General features: G+C 40.3%; 1 long non-coding RNA gene across 2 annotated transcripts in view; it reads right to left on the bottom strand.

Annotated features, from left to right (window-relative positions):
- Positions 1 to 15,772: 15,772 nt before the first annotated feature.
- Positions 15,773 to 17,479, bottom strand: part of LOC144000484 (uncharacterized) — a 39,734-nt gene continuing 38,027 nt past the window's right edge. Inside the window, exon 3 of one of the 2 annotated variants that reach the window (XR_013278260.1) lies at positions 15,773 to 16,252. This is a non-coding gene — a long non-coding RNA (uncharacterized LOC144000484). The remainder of the gene's footprint in view (positions 16,253 to 17,479) is intronic. The other variant, XR_013278263.1, reaches the window with a different exon arrangement.

Raw genomic sequence — 17,479 nt, 5'->3', positions numbered from 1 at the left:
TCATTATTAGTGTATTCTTTTATAAAGGAAAATATTATGGAGTGCTAAATTTGCAGACTCATTTATTAGTCTGTAACTGTATATAGATATTAATAGCTATAGATACAATAGAACAGGCAGACAGTTGGTAAACAGATACGAGCTTTGTATATAGATGCTTACTTGGATCTTTGTTGGCATGTATGCAGGATGTGAGTGTCTATTTTGCAGACAGGAATCCCATCATGGAATGTGTGTGTCTCATAAATATTTTACAATGATGAGATGACTTGTCTCAGTAAGTAAATGTGTATAAGTCATCTTTATGCGTGTTGCTCTTAACGCTTTAACACGTGTAGACGCGGTTTCACTGAGCAAACTCACACAGGTGCTCTCGTAAAAAAGACTAACCGGCAGCTGTGGTGTCCACTTGTTGACCTCGCTCGCCGGCGCCTCCATTAGCCAGAACACTGCGCTGTGATTTCATTACATCAGACCTAATTGTGTTCACGGCGGGGCGGAGTGGATGGCCGGGCTTCTGCACGCCGGATTTAGAAAACAACGAGGCTTGCTGAAGCCAAACGTCAACATCCGAGGAAACAAACCCACAACAACAACAACGACCAGCAAGTCCGTCATTGCGTTCATTTCTTTGCTTTTAAAACTCAGCAAATATCATCTGTCAGAGTCGTGATGATATCACAGATCAAACATGTGGACCACTTTTAAGCAGACAGTAAAAAAGTGATGTTTTGGAAGTCATTGTCTGCTTTCCGGTCTTCAAATGTACCGTTTTACGTCTTTCCACAAAACAAGCCATGTGGTCTGGAACACAAAAGGAACGCTAGCCGGGATCACACAACAGAATCAGATTGGATGCAACCTCATTAGTTTTGATGTTACTTTTATTATCAACATCTTGATCCCTAAACTAGATAAAGCTTCCTCTTTGCTTCACTTGGAATATACGTTTAGTACCCGAACCCTGCATGCTGAATAAAGATGTCGACTTCATGTTGTCTTGAGTTACATACCAGGCGAGCAGACGGCGAAGAAGAGGGCGGAAGCGTGTCCTGTAAATCAGCCGGCTAAATTTAATCAGCTTGTGTTTGATGAACAAGGCAGTACATCAGTCGCCGGTAGCCTCTGCCGCTGGCCGCCTGGGCGGGGGTACGACACAATAGATGGGGGTCATAAATCATACAACATTGTGTTCATTTTAGTTCTGTGACCATTACAAATGAAAAAAATCAATACATCACACTGTGAAGGAAACTTTAATCACATTTGTCAGCGTTAAATAATTCAATAAAATACTTTTTACTGCAACTTTGACTGCCCTTGTGGATTATTTGTAGTCATATTTATTTTTATTGTGCAAGTTGACCTATAGCATGAATAACTGGTGAAAGGAGGAATCACTTTAGATATTAGAGTTCACTGCAGGTATTTTGACTGTTATGGGAGTTAATTTTCTTTAATTCTATTACGCAAGATGGCTTTTATTGTAACTTAATGGTAAGAGGAGCTGTCACATTAAAGCGCTATAGTAAATTGCAATACTGTGTGGATTGTTTCTAGTCTTTGTGCTTAATTCTATTATGCAAGATGGCTTTTATTGTAACTTAATTGCAAGAGGAACTGTTACATTATATTACAGTAAATTGCAATGCTGCGTTGATTATTTCTACTCTTTGTCTTTATTTACATTTCACAAGATGGAAATTATGATTTAGTGATAACAGGAGCACTTGCATTACTTATACTATATCATAGTACATTGCACTTATTTGGACTGTGTGGATTATTTCTCGTGGTGTTTCTTTTTTTGGGGGGGTGGGGGGCTATCACGTAGAGCTGTCAAGATGAGGCATAACAATAATGTTGCTGAATGCAGAAAATTGAATTTCAAATCGCTACTCAACTTAGAAAGCGCTTTAAAAACAGGCATTGCTGTATACAAAGTGCTGTACATGAAACAGAAATCAGTTGTGCAGTAAAGAATAGGGGAACAAAAACAAGAACATTTTGAAGTGAATATACAATTTATTTATTTTTTTACAAGTAAAGAAATTTTACATCAGTAAATTAATAAGAAGTAGGCGAGTGAATAAAGAAATAAACAAATACACAGATAAATCAAATTGGCTACAGCCACCTGTGGCTGAAAAATAAAACTGCAGACTCCCTTCTTCACTAGGCAAGGCACACATGATGTCACATCTGCAGACAGGGGGCGGGAAATTCGAACCAGTCTGAAAACTAGAGGCCAGCGGCTTGCAGGAGTACCCATTGTGAACAGCTGAGGTGATAATCTTCTAATTACAAATATGTTTCAGTCATAAATGGTCAAATAAAAAGGCTATTGTAAATATATTTAGGGCAAATTGTTACCTAAAAACCTGCGATTGGTTGGCAACCAGTCCAGGGTGTCCCCCGCCTACTGCCCAGAGCCAGCTGAGATCGGCGCAAGCAGCCCCCGCGACCCTTGTGAGGAATAAGCGGTCAAGAAAATGGATGGATGGATGTTACATAAAAGCAGCATAAGGAAAAGTACACTGGGTGAGTGCGATGGGTTTGTTTTTATTTTGTATTTTTCTAGTCATCTTTATTTCTATTGTGCAAAATGGTGATTACATGTTGCAAGAGGAGAAATAGCACATTCATTACTGGACATATACATTGTGCATGTGTTTTGCATGACTGAGCCAGCTGTGGACATTTTTTGACTGTGGATTATTTCTAGTTATCCTGTTTATGTCAGTTGTGCAAGATGGCTGTTATCGGAATAACTGCCAACAGGAGCCAGCAGGTATGTGCCTGTGCAAGATAGAGCAAGTCGTAAATTCAGTGGATTATTTCTTGTACTTCTGTAAATTTCTATTGTGCAATGTATCGTGAATAAATTTCAAGGAACGATCACAAACGTTGCATAACAAATGTCTCAGTTGCTCTCACACCTGCCCATGTATGACCCAGCAACTCATGGACTTTTTTGACTGCATGGATTATTTCTACTTGATGGCAACGGTCTGCTTTTATGCTTGCCTGTGTCTTTGTGTCCGCAAGACAATGTCTGGCACGCATCCCGGCAAAGCAGCTGCTTGGTCTCTGCTGTTTTTCCAATTCCTGTAAATTCTTTTTCTCTTCCAGGCGAGGCGAGGCGGAGGCGACCGCCGCACCAGTTGAAAGACCCTCGTGGTTAGCCCCTGACGCTAATCTATCAAAGGCCAATCTAGGGGGCCTGATTTGACGTTTACGACGCGGAAAGTATTTGATTGAAATAGCACACGGGGAGATTTGAATCGCAATTCCTTTTGTGTGGCCGGTTGTGTTCAAGTCTTCCGAAGGTTCCAACTCACCTTTTACTGCCATGCACACTTCCCTTAATAGGACACGTCCTTGCCTATTATATACACTCCACTTCAATACACTCTGATGCACTTCATTTATTTTACTCGTAGGGCAACATTTACAAGCAACACGTGTCCACTCAACACCCGCACGCAAGCATCCCATTGATTTTCAATCATAATCTTGCATAAGAAGGCTGAGGTAGATTAATGCCCAGCTCAAACTACATTCTCTCAAACTAACACTTTCTGTACAGTAACCGTTACAATGTTCACCCTATCATCTTCAAACCTTCGCACAGAATTTCCCAATGTCAGAGCAAAAATCCAACTGACTTGAAATCATCCTGCATAAGATGGCTGAAGTCAAATGTCTGGTTGGTGGTCAGTGAGTGGAAAGCGGCTTCTTACTGGTGGAATCACCTGAAAGCACCTCATTGTCGTGGCAAGCCCGTGATGGCCCAAAGGGATATATTCCAACCACCAGCGGCTTTAAACAGATATTTTTGTGGCTCGCAGTTATATGTAAGCATAAGATAGATGCTCGACGAAGTAGCATCCATTTTTCCAGGTCGTAGAAGTGTTATTTGATTGACAGTTGACAGCTGAATGGAGTTCTGTGGTGTGTCCAATTAAGGTGACATTTATTTTCAATTTACAGGGATGTTGAACATGAGAGAGATATTGATTTTCAATTACACTTTATATCCCAAATGCAGCTGCAGGCATCTTTCTTTCAGTTTTTCATGTCAGTTTTTCTCAGTAACTTGACAGGGCTTTTTGAGAATTTTCCGAAATGATCATGTACTTCTTCCCCCACATGGAAAAACAACTCCCACAAGGAGGCAAGAATGATTTATGCAGCCATTTCACACTTTTACACTAGAAAAAAAAAAAAAATCATCTTTTTTTTTTTTGTGAGGGACGGCCTCATATGGAAGTAAACATTAGGGTTTTTGATTTTTTTTTTTTTTTTTTTTTTAATCACATGACAGCTGCAACAGACGTCTGACTGACAGTTCACAAAAGTGCAATAAAAATGATAGTTGCAAAGTAAATGGAAGTAAGAGTAACGGGTTCTCGGATTGATAACACCTGTTGTATTTTCCCCTCCTTCAAAAATCTAATCGAGAGGACACAAATGCAATTAGGGGCAAAATTGAATCCACCCCGTTAAGAGGCACTCCGGAGGGTGCAGGAATCCAGGAAAGGCAAAACACTTAAACAGCTGATGGAGAGGAGCAAAGGTGCTGTCCACGGGAATGCCATCCAATGGGTAGATAGAAGGGTGGGGGGGATTTATGGAAACACTTAAAAGAATGCGATCGATGGGGGTAGGCGGGGTCGTGAAGATAGGGATTTAGCAAAGCTGAACCAATCAGGATCAACCAACAAAGAGATCAATACGATTTAAACTGCATCGCTGTCACTGGATCCACCAGTACAGTTTGGGGATTATTTATAATTACATTCATGATACCTCAAATTGGATTACATTCAACTTTTACATTACATTACATTTTTTAATTGCTGATTTATTTACTTTCTTTCTCCAGATTTTCCAGAGTTGTTTCCTAAAAGAAATACATCCCGTGCATTTTGCTTGTTATATGTCATGGGACTATACCATGTGATTCTACTTTTGCATATTTTTGAAGGAAACAACAATTGGTGTACTTAATACGACAGCGTGGTGAGCTGTGCATTTGATACCTGGGCGTTCTGTGTGGGCTTACCCAAATGAATGCATGTTGTAATACCACTACAGTATTATCAGATTTAATTGATAGTATTGACCAGGACTATACAAAAATGTGATATAAAAAGTACTCACCTCTTCCATCATCTAGAACATTTCAGAAATAATATTTATCTAATAACATGAAAAGCATAAAGAACACATCATACTCATCAGGGATGCGGATTACTAAATGTATAAATGTGTGCATATCGCTACAGATGTGTTTTGCTCAAGGGTGCAAGTGGCTAGAATTTCTTGCTGGAACTCCCTGACATAAATGTCACTGTGCAACTTTTTATTTTTTATTTTTTTAATTATTTATTTATTTATTTTATTTTATTTATTTTTTTTTTGGGGGGGGGGGTGTATTGGTTTTGGCACAGTTATACCTATAACACACTGTAAAACACAACAGGTCTTACACATGCGTTAGGCTTCTGCATTGCACTTATTGTAACATGATTGTAATTTGTAGCAAGGCATACATGAGAAGCTGATTTTCAAATTTTTTATTTTTTCAATGATGTGCAAAATAACAAAAACACCAATAAACCCAACACCATCTCCTAATAATCGCTCTTTTTCTCTTAAATATTTGATCAACTTTCTGTTGCATTGTCCTTTTTGATCGCATTAATTCAACAAGTTGTTCATTATCTCTCATCTTTTTCTTTTTTTCAGAAAACACATGCACATTTGGACCAATCGGATCTAACTATCCATGCTGATCACTTGTCAATCTGTCAGCCAATGGAACAGACAACCGAGTCCAGGGTGGTTTGCTGCGCACGCATGCGCACATCGACGTGACTCGTCAAATATACTGAGACGAAGCCGGTGGAAATAATAAATATTGGTGATTTTATTAGACGTGTTTTTAATACTTGTAAATGTGACATTTGTTTTCTTTTTGGAGATGCGTGTGTGGCACCCTGGTTATTATTATTATTATTTAACATGGAGTGGGCGGCACGGTAGTCGAGTGGTTAGCACGTCCGCTTCCCAGTTCTGAGGTCTCCGGTTCGAGTCCAGGCTCGGACCTTCCTGGGTGGAGTTTGCATGTTCTCCCCGTGCCCGCGTGGGTCTTCTCCGGGTACTCCGGTCTCCTCCCACATTCCAAAGACATGCATGGCAGGTTAATTGGGTGCTCCGAATTGTCCCTAGGTGTGCGTGTGAGTGTGGATGGTTGTTCGTCTCTGTGTGCCCTGCGATTGGTTGGCAACCAGTCCAGGGTGTCCCCCGCCTACTGCCCAGAGCCAGCTGAGATAGGCGCCAGCAGCCCCCGCGACCCTTGTGAGGAATAAGCGGTCAAGAAAATGGATGGATGGATTAACATGGAGTTTTGACAGTTGCCGTCATATTTTCGGGACCGAAGCATCGTACCAGAATGATCCCGCCCCGAATCTTTTACCGGTACCAGACCCGTTCCTGCCCACTTTCATCCCTGGTTTTGCTCCCTGAAGTTGCATGTAACAAGTTTTGCTCTGACCACACCAACTAATTAGGCTGGCCCTCAAAGGGCATATTTAAATATTATTTATTAAAAAACAAAACAAAACAAAAAACTGCCCTAATATGGTTTAGTTACATCAGCCAGCAAGATTGTTTGCGAAGGCCCTTATCAGGTTAGATGAACATGGCTGCCATGGGAAACGCTATGAAATGAAAAGAATAAACTATTGGGGGTTCATGTTAAAGCTATTTTACAAAAACAAATATTAGAATATACAGTAGGTTTAAAAGAGTTTGTGATTTTTTCTGTTTAGGACAGCACAGTGCGCCTTGCTAACCACTGATATGAAACATATTGCAAATTATACAACAAAGTAATTGATTGTAACTGATAAATGGTTAGTGTTGTGTTAGTAAGTCATTCCACACAATAATACTAAATGCTTCGTCAGCAAATGAGCAACAAAACCAGCTGAAGCTGCAAGTCAATAACAGGAATCCGACACGCGTCACAAGTTGTAAAACAAACTTTGCGGACATTATAATCTGCATTTAAGCCACAATTACACACAAAGCCGCCAATGTTAGCTTCAAGCGCCGATTCAGGCCTGTTCATCCAAAAATAACATTTCCATGATGGCTGTTGAAGCACTACACTCGTCTTAAGTGCTCAAAGTATGTCATTAAAATAAAGTCACTATTTGTCAAGTGTTTCCAAATGTGTCGTCTAACATTGCAATCAGCACACGTTTTTTTTGTTTTTTGTTTTTAATTCCCCCTCCCCCAACATTCCAACCACTCACTTTATGGACACCACAGAGAATTACAGACGCCCCGACAGCGACGATGCAAGGTTCCAACCCTCTTTTTTTGTGCTTTAAGTAGCTACGTTCACATAATTGGCTTATTAAAAAAGTGGCAGACATGCCAACACGCAGCCTGTGGTTATGACAGCGTTAGAGCTAAAGTGGCCACACTAGCGCTCTTTGGACAATAAGCTGAACCCTCTTAAGGATTTGCAAGTACTGGAAGCACCCCAAATTTGAAAAAAAAAACCAAAATGCTGGCTTAATGCTAACACATAATGGGAAACTAATATAGACAGGCTAACGGTTAGCATCCATCTTGTTGTGTTATAACCCTTTAAGCAAACACACAACATTCACAGGTATGATTATACACTATGTGCTCTGCAAAGAATGCTTAATATTACTGTCGATTACTGAGGACTGACATTCCATATAATGATCCCTATATCTTTATTATTGTGACAATAGGTGGCCAAGGTACACAAAGCAGAAGGAGCAGCACAATGTCTGCTCCATTGAATCAAAAAATGCGGCAAAAACAGTTTGCTGTCTTTACATTCTATTTACATTTGTTCTTAATGTATTTTTTTGAATGTTGTACATATAATACACGTAGATTTGATGATGCAACTATGATGCAGTAATTTTAGGGCATTTTGAAGGGTAAGAAAAAAAATGCATAATTGTGTGGGGCCATTTTGGAGGGTCCCACAACTTTAGACCTCTTTTTGAGGGTCAAGATTTGGTTTTAGATTTTAGGTTTGAATTGGGTTATGGTTAGGGTAAGGGTTGTGTTGAGGCAATCATTTGTGATAGTTGGGGTTAGGGTAAGGGGCTAGGAAATGCATGTTGTCAATGGGATGGCCCCACAAAGATAGTAGCACAAACTTGTGTCTCTTATTTTATGAAGTTTACCACCCGGCATTCTCCACAAGGAGTCTGTTCTGCTCTACTCTGTGATCATGTGTATTATTTGGTGAAGCATCATGTGCCTCAGTTTAAATACCTTGTTCCGAGAAACTACAAACATTGTGTGTTTCTTAGCATGAGTTGGCTCCATGTATGCTACCATTTTTTTCCACAAGGAATTACAAAGGCAACTCTTGGTGTGTACTACGGTGACATAGAAAATATTTGCTTAATATAAAGTTCACTGCTTGTGACTTGACATGTGATCGTCAGTCTGGCGTCTCAGTTTACCCGCACTGTTTTCCTTCTCACCGTCAATACGGTTGACAAGTCAGCTCGCATTCATTTTTTTCCGAGATGATTTAAAACATTGAACAAATATATGGAAATATTGCCCAGATTCACGTGTGAAAGTGTTTATCATGTGTGACACTTCCTGGCGTCAAGCAGACCATGTCAATCATTTCAACAAAACTTTCATAAGCAGGCCTCCTGTGAGCAAAGACACTTGCAGAAATAGGAGTCTATTTTGTTCTGTTCCAACATTTTTTTGTCATTTGATTGTTTTAAATTTGTAGCTTAAACATTTTTTTGTAATTATTACTTTTTATGATTAACGTGATAGACTAAGGCACGTTCTTACTTAAAAATAATTTTTTTTTAATATATATATATATATATACACACACCAGGTTACACCAGCACTGTTGGAATGGAACTCGTAGGCGAAGAATCGTGAGAATCTGTTTTAGTTGACAACGTGGACCTTTAACTACTCACAAGAACATTTTTCAAATGTATTTATAGCTTATTTAGACAGAAGAACAGACACGTAAAGAGCCCAATAAAGTGCAAAGTGTACCATTTCCTGTGCGAGAGGTCGGTGTCAGTAACATACTGCGTTTGTCAGCCCGGAGTTACCTGTCGGGAGCGTGTCATCACGTTCTGGCACCCTTTGTAAGACAGGGAGCGGCTGTCGCGGGGCTTTGGGGGGTCATGAGGAGGGGAGGATCCTGACAGTTGAGGTTTCATTTGTCTTTTTCCGGCTCCACCGGGACAACTCTGGGTCAAAGCAATCCGAGGAGATGGGAGAGAAGTGCGTACAGCTTCTCCATTCCCGCCAGCCTGACTTCATTAGAGTTTCAGTAAATCTTAAAGCGCACTGTCACCTTGTTGTACATGCGGGCCAGCTCGACAGGAGCGCTAACGCTTAAAGATGGTTCTGCGAATGCTATTAGGAGGTGTGGCTGACAACAGTCAGCCGCTGCCTGGCCCACATCAGGCTCATGCTAATTACTGGATTGGACTAGGCCCTGCTACTTGATCCACAGCCAGACGTTACAAGGGGTAAACCAGGGTAAGAGATTCAAACTACAGGTACAATTTCAAGCCGGAGCTGAAAATTCAAAGGAGGGTAGGGCAGGGGCTACAAGTCAGGATTACCATTTAAAGTAGGTTTTCAAGCCTTGACTGGGGTAGGGTCTTTCAGCTAGTATTAGCAGTTAAAAGGTGAATCAAGGCCAACAATATGTTGTATGTGCCCCCATTAGTCTAAACACACCATTCTGATTAACTCATTAGCTCCCAAAAACATATAAATATGTCATGTTTTAAATGTTTTAAGTGTCCCAAAGACGTATTTATACGTTTTTGTTGTTGTTGTTGTTGTTTGTTATGCCAGAGCATAGAGAAGGCTTTCATGCAGTCTCTCTACTGCAGAAAATGGTTGAGTGGCAGCAGAGTATAAGAGATCAACCAGGCCATGTTAAAACAAGTTGATTTCCCCACAGTTCTAAGCAGAATTGTGAATAATGATGAAACTTAGCTATGTTCTATTGCAAATTGCTGCACAGCGGAAACAAGATAGGAATATATATTTTTTCCTAATAAAAGAAGAGCCTCTAATCTCTCTTTTGGTAGGTTCCATATTTTTATAGCAATAGAACATAATATTTCACGGGCCTTGCAAAATCCGTCAAAATCCAGGAAAACACTTCACTGAAAATGGTTGGGAGTAAATGAGTTAATATTGCATTTGTGGAATATGAATTAAGCAGCAAAATCCACCTGTTTTTATCCATCTCAGGGGGCAGCCATTTTGCCACTTGCTGACAACTTAAAATGCCATCACAGTTGCTCATATTATATGTTATCCATTATCAGATCTTAATCTTTCACTGTGCACATGTGAAATACCTACTATTTGGAAATGTGCATGTATTACTCTATATAAGGGTGGTGATGAGTTAGAGCCTAATAATTATGACCTATTTCAATGTTATGTTCTATTGTGAAAGTATTTGAGAAAAAAAAATCTTTTATCAACTAAATCACTATCTGAACACTAACAATATTTTTTCTCAATATAAATATCACTCCACAACCACTGCTCTCCTAAAGTTTTCTAGTGATGTATTTTCAGCATCTGATCAGGGTTTACTCACTGGGTCAATTTTTGTTGATCTTAAAAAAGCATTTGATCTTATAGATCGTTACTTGTTGCTAGATACGTTGTATGGTGTTGGTTTATCTAAACATGCTATATTATGGTTTAATTGTTATTTACATTGTAGAAAACAGTGTTTCTTTGAAAGGATGTAAATCTGACTTATTAGTTCGACCGAGGTGTGCCTCAAGGATCTACCCTCGGTCCACTTCTTTTTTCTATTTTTATCAATGATCTTCTCTGTATTTTTTTTCTGTTTTCTCCGTTACAAATTCAAGAATCATTACAGCATGACGAACATTTTTCAGACTTGGCTTTTTGAAAATAGACTGTTACTTAACCAAAATAAAACATGTGTAATTCCCTTTGGTGTAAGGCAAAAACGTAGTTATGACGTTAATGATTTATTTTTGACATATACTGATGGTAGACCTCTTCCAAAAGTTGATAAATGTAAATATTTGGGAGTTTGGGTTGATTCAAAACTAACTTTCAAATATCATATTGAACATATTTTGTCAATTTTGGTTTGGGTGTTTTGTTTCATTCGAGGCATTGTTTTACATTTAATGTTAGAAAAAATTGATTGATCAACTTATTTTGCCTATTATTGATTATGATAATATAGCTTATCAGATTGAGTAAAAAAAAGTTTTACAGCCGCTTATTGTGCCTTTATAAACTATGTAGGTTTATTTTAGGTTGTTCTTTTTTTACTCATTATTGTTTAATGTATGATAATTTGGGTTGGTTTATTTCCCTTTTATAGTAGTTTCATGCCCTTTTTAAGTTTTCATAATAAGGCTTCAAATGGCATTTCAAGCCTGGTTTAGGGTTTCAAAGTTGCGTGTTTTCAAGCCGCAGTTAAGGTTTTGAACAAGGGTTGGTTTTTCAAAATATATTTTCAGGGCATTTGTCGGGTTTCAAGGTAGTTTTTCAAGGCTGGGTTTGGATTTCAAAGTAGTACTTCAAGCTCAAACTTGTGTTTCAATTAGGATTTCAAGCTTGGTTGAGGGTTTCAAGCCATGGTAAGCGTTTCGAAGAGGGTCTCAAGCTATTGGTAAGGTTTAAGGTGGGTGTTTCAAATCTGGTTTCATTTAAAAAAAAAAAAGTTAGGGTTACAAATGAGGTTTTCAAGTCAGTGTTAGGGTTGCAAAGTGTTACTAGCTCCAATTTGGATTACAAACGAGAGTTTTAAGCCCACATGATGAGTAAAAATTAGGTTTAGTTAGGGTAATAATTTCAAAGTAAGGCTTCAAAGCTGGTTCTGGTTCAAGTTAGGAATTTCCTATTAGGATTTCAAATAAGTACCGGCTTGGTCGAATTACCGGATTGAGCTGGGCTCTGCTGCTTGATCCCGAGCCAGATGTTACAAGGTGTCGTTCCAACCCCCTGCTGTAATCTGTGGAAAGATTGCCACTTTCAAACAGAGCTCCAGTTCATTTTTTATTTGGGTGAGTTGCCACATTTCTGCGATTGGCCTGTAAATCCGCTAATGACGGAAGGCAGCACAGCGGGCTCGGGAGAGGCTCTGCATCCAAGGACCACCGGCGAGCCTCAGCTGCCGAGAAGATTTTGGGGCGGTGATGGGTAGATGGCCGATCGTCATTTGCGCCTCTGGTCCCGAGCGGGCGGCTGTGGGGCAGCTGGCGGGTCCACGACCGCCTACATGTGCGACTATGCAATTTGGGTTGCCGTTTTTGGATTGGAAGAGCGTCCCCGGAGATAGAGATCATCACACTGTCACTTAGGAAGGACAGAATCCAATTTCAGGAACATTCAGTAGTCTTCTGCCAAGGCAGAGAAAAAAGCCAGGTTGTGTTGAGTTTCTACAAAAGTGCTACATTACAGAGTTAACAGGCATTTATTCATCTGTGCCTTTCACACAACACTCAAACAAAACAGACACTGCTGCATTATTTGGGTGCATTATACTTCCTGTAAGCAGATTTGCTACCTTTCACACACATACAAAACTGACATTAAAAAAAAGATGACTTGTATTGAGGGCAGTGAGAAAGGAGCTCTGACATTTCTTCCTCCTGGTGTGATGTCGAAAATTGGAGCAGAAACAGCAATGAGGCTTGCGTGTTACATCCCACAAGCCTGCCCCTGGCTTTGTGATATTCCCTTTCACACAGCTGTCTCACCTATGTTAATACCTCAGAAGCCTGGAAATTCACCGGTCGCCTCCAACCACGACCATTCTTTGTTGGTATCTTTCATGCAGAATGATGAAAAAGTATGAAAAAGTTTGGCTTTGACAAATAAAATAGTTGTTGAATGGCCACAATTGATTTCAACACAACAATGTGGGAGAAGTGGGTGATAAACAGATGTTACTTTTACTGTCACTGTTTTACTGTTTCCATGAAAAATGTTTTTCACAAAAATAAAAGCGATATTGTAGTATTTCGATGAAGTACAATTTCAACTTGTAGGTGTTCCATTGAAGAGCATTTTGCTTCTGAGGCACAATTCTCGCAATGTCCCGTTTAACGAGATCTCACAGTTCTGTAGGAGGTGCTCATAATGTTTACGGAAGAGGGATGCCCGGAGTTGTTATACGATAACTTTAAAAAAACATCTCTCTCCCCTCATTGGGCGGGTTTGGGCATTTGGGGTTGCATCCCACTCGGGAGGTAGTTCTGACACGAAAACGAGTTGGCTCCATACTTCCTACTTTCCTCAGTGACTGGGCGCGGGTCACATGACTGACTACAGGGAATGCGAAGAAAATGTTTCCATTACACTTTTGCGAAATACTTCTATTTCAACACGTCTCAAAAACCACATCATGAGAGCGTAAAACTTTTTTGCGATATTTGAGTTTTTTTTGAAAATCATGTGTTTCTATTACCAACTTGCATTTTGCGCAAAACTTAAGGTAATGGAAACACACCTTCTGTTACGCTTCATCCCACATCAACAAGGGAAAAAGTATGGAATAGCCTGTTGGCTATCACAACTGCTTTTAATGCCTCACCTCTGTCTAAAACCTCGAAAGATTAATTTGGAAGCTAGGAAATTTGTGATTCCTCCCTTTCTGTATTGGTAATCACCTTTCAAACAGAACAGAAGGAGCCAGGAAAACAGACGTGAGAAAATTCCTTCCAAATTCAGGTGAAACTTGCGCTTTGTGCTTGGCTGAGGTATCAAGTAGATCTGCTCATTAAATGCAACAAACAAATTAACCACTAGGAGAAAGACTGAAACCTTCCTACAACCTTCCGTGACAGCTCAGGCGCCCTCAGTTTCCTGAGGTTGTGGTCCACATAACCGCTAAGCCGCATAGCCGCCCCACCTTAAGCCTGGGAAGCTTTTGAGGAAATCCGGGATCAGCGATCTGGTAGCTGATTGAAAGGAGCGAGACGTCGTCTGCGATCGGAACCCGTCGCTTCCTGCTCGGATGCCGCAACCTGACTCGACCCGACGTGGCTCCCCTGAAACCGGGAATCGCAAAATGATTAATATGTTTACTTAAGTTGATTGATTCTTTGATTGATCGAGTCGGAGTGCAATTACGCTAGTCCAAAGATCCAAAGAGTGTAAACAAGCCATTAGTCATGAGCTTTTCCTTCCTTGTGAAGGTCCCGTGGAAATCCCAGCATGACTTGCTCGCTTTATATCCCTTACGTTCCTGCTTGTGTTCCCGTTGGTCCATGAGTCGAATCCAGGTGACCTCTGTAATGGGACGAGGGCAGGCTTGACCGACTCGGCTGTCGGTTCTTCATCATCGTAGAGAAAATGACAAGAAAGGAAGTGACATGATGGAGAGACTTGATTGCTTGCACATGTTGGAGCTGTTGACCGCTGCTGGTGCCAGTGACTGTTATTCCCATATAACATCACCACAACGCACAAGAAATATGAATGGGTGATACTATAGTTCTTAAAGTCAATAGACGTCTATAGATTAATCGATCTTGTTCCGATGACATTCCAAAAAATTCAAAGAAAATCATTTGAAAGGCGACATAGGGCTTAAAGTCCCTGTAAAGCAATTATAAATGTCTTCGAAATTTGTTCAGAGTTCTGCCAAATGTGAAAAATCTTCAAAGCTTCATTATTATCGAAAAATCAAGCTGTTCTTTCTATTTTGTGCCAGCTGAATGTGCTGAAACCACAGCTCATTCAACTCAACTTTGTTGGGTAACTTTCTTTAGCCTCCATATCCATAAATGTTTGAGCCACCAGAACTAGTGGATGCCCCCGCTTCTGGTGGATGCCTGGGGCCACTGCCCCATCAGCCCCACCCTTTGCATGCCCCTGATGGCACCCTGCTAAGTGCAGTGTGAAAAGAGCTTTAAAGATCATGTAGTGAAGAAGTCATGTCACACAGAAGTGCCAAATGTTTCGTGCTTGAGCACAGCAGCAAGACACACTTCAGGGCTTCTTCTGGCAACCATCTACTGTATGCTCATAAGTGTGGAAGAAAAATCTCGAAGAGGCTGTCACGAGAGCATTTAATAGGTTCAACTATCTGCCATCCCTCCAATAAGGCCCTGTTTCCGACTCGTCTCACAAGACATTCCAACATTTTGTGTTTCATATGCAGACTTGACAGTGTGTCAAGTCAAGTACAGTGTAGCACTGCATCAGCAAAACAATGTCGCAAAACTACAACTGCAAAATGATGTCTGTTATCTTCTACACCGACTGGCACAACAGCATTTGTGCTATTTTAAACAACCGCATTGCCGTTCGCCTGTGAGTGAGTAGAACTGTGATCACCTCACACTTGTGTCATCGTTGTGCATGTGTACGTTACAGAGGCGCATAATGCTGAATGACGCCAAGTGTCTATGATAGGATCCAAATGCAAGCTACATCCACTAACTGTCTGGTAAGCATCAAAACCTGAAAGCCATGAAAAGAAGAAGAACGCTGTCAAAGGATTATCATTCAGATGGTGTAAGAAATAAGACAGTTGAACCTTTTGCAAACAGATGGGAGAAGAAATTCCAGCTGTGTGCATTTTGTGTTTTTACTGTACCATTATTTATTACAAATTCAAGGATGTTTGTGTTTGATGTCCAAAGCAGATGCCTCATTTTATTTGCAGAAAATGCAGTTGGGTCCCACATGCGAGTTTACATGAAATCATAAGCGTGTAGCATCTAGCAAAGGGGGTTCTCTCTTCTTGGGTCCAGTAATTAAGCATAACTACCACTAACTCCTAAATTTCACAGTTATTGAAATGGTGATTTTATACATCAGAAGTACTAGAGATATGGTCTTGGTTTTGGTGAGTACTCAAAGAAAAGTGGTATCAAACTTCTCTCATAGCTACAGTATATGCCATGATATTGTATACAATTACGACATGTTGAAACTTTGGCAAATGATTTTCATGTCATCCTTGCTGGCAAGCAAACAAACAAAAAAACTGGACAGTTGTTGTTCTTCACATCTGCTTCTGACAGTCTGGCATCTGGGAGGTCTTCAAATGGATCATCGCTGAACAACTTCTACACCGGAGACCCTCCATCCCGTGGCGCTCCGTAGACACACCTGCACTCGCAGCAGGAAGTCACCCGAACATGGAGAACACTTTCACACACTGGGGTGGGGATTTCCAGGTCAAAGAGTCAGCGAGGCGCTTAAAATCAATGTCGCATGTCATTCCCAGATGGACTTGATTCTTAATCCCAAATGATTCCAAGAACAAATTCCCAGTTTTCCTTTTTTACCATATGATTCCAACAATAATGACGTTTGATCCTCAGCCAAAAGACAACAAGCAAGCACTGTTGCTTCAATGTCAACTGGGGCTTTCTATCATTATTGTCATTATTATATCGAAAGGTATAATTACAGTCGGTCTTGGAAGCAATGTCTGAAATGCTCACATAAATGGATGATGGACAGATGAGAAATGTCCAACAATTTCAAATAATTGTTGCGTTGTTGAAAGAAAGCAATGATTTCCACCTGTCACTGAAGGCAACAACAGACATACAACCCCTAGCAAAAGATATGGAATCACCAATCTTTGGGCGAGCACTCACTCAGACGTTTGATTCTGTAGATCAAACTCAGATAAAAAGCATGAAACAGTCGTAAGGTCATTCCAAATTGCAACATCTTGGCTTTCAGAAATACTAAAAGAAATGAAGTAAAAACATTGTGCTGGTCAGTAAATGTTACTTTTATAGAGCAAGTGCAGGGAAATAAATATGGAATCACTCCATTCTCAGGAAACAAATATGGAATCATGAAAAACAGAACAAGAAAAAACAATCAAAACACATGACTAGTATTTAGTTGCACCACCTGTGGCTTTTATGACAGCTTGCAGTCTCTGAGGTATGGACTTGATGAGTGACAAACAGTATTCTTCATCAACTCTATTTGATTGCAGTTGCCAGATCATCTTTGCAGGTCGGAGCTTTGCTGTGGAAACTTTTTTTTTCAATTTCCACCACAGATTTTCAATTGGGTTGAGATCTGGGCTATTTACAGGCCATAACATTGACCTCCCATTTCTTCTTCATTTGTCTTGTTGTGCATTTTCTGTTTTCAAGACATATGGCCTTTAGTTGTTTGTCTTGATGCTTAGATGTCTTCCTTGGTCTACCAGTATGCTTGACTTGAACAACCTTCCCATGCTGTTTGTACTTGGTCCCGATCTTCGATACAGCTGACTGTGAACAGCCCAAATCTTTGGCAACCATACGTGTAGTTACCTTCTTCAAGAAGTTTGATAATCCTGTCTTTGGTCTCAAAAGACATCTCCCTTGTTGGAGTCATGATTCTTGCCAATCCACTTGGTTCAGCAGCCCTCCAA

The sequence above is a fragment of the Festucalex cinctus genome, chromosome 1, assembly GCF_051991245.1.
Source record: "Festucalex cinctus isolate MCC-2025b chromosome 1, RoL_Fcin_1.0, whole genome shotgun sequence".
Classification (NCBI taxonomy): Eukaryota; Metazoa; Chordata; class Actinopteri; order Syngnathiformes; family Syngnathidae; genus Festucalex; species Festucalex cinctus.
This window is presented reverse-complemented; position numbering and strand designations above follow the sequence as displayed.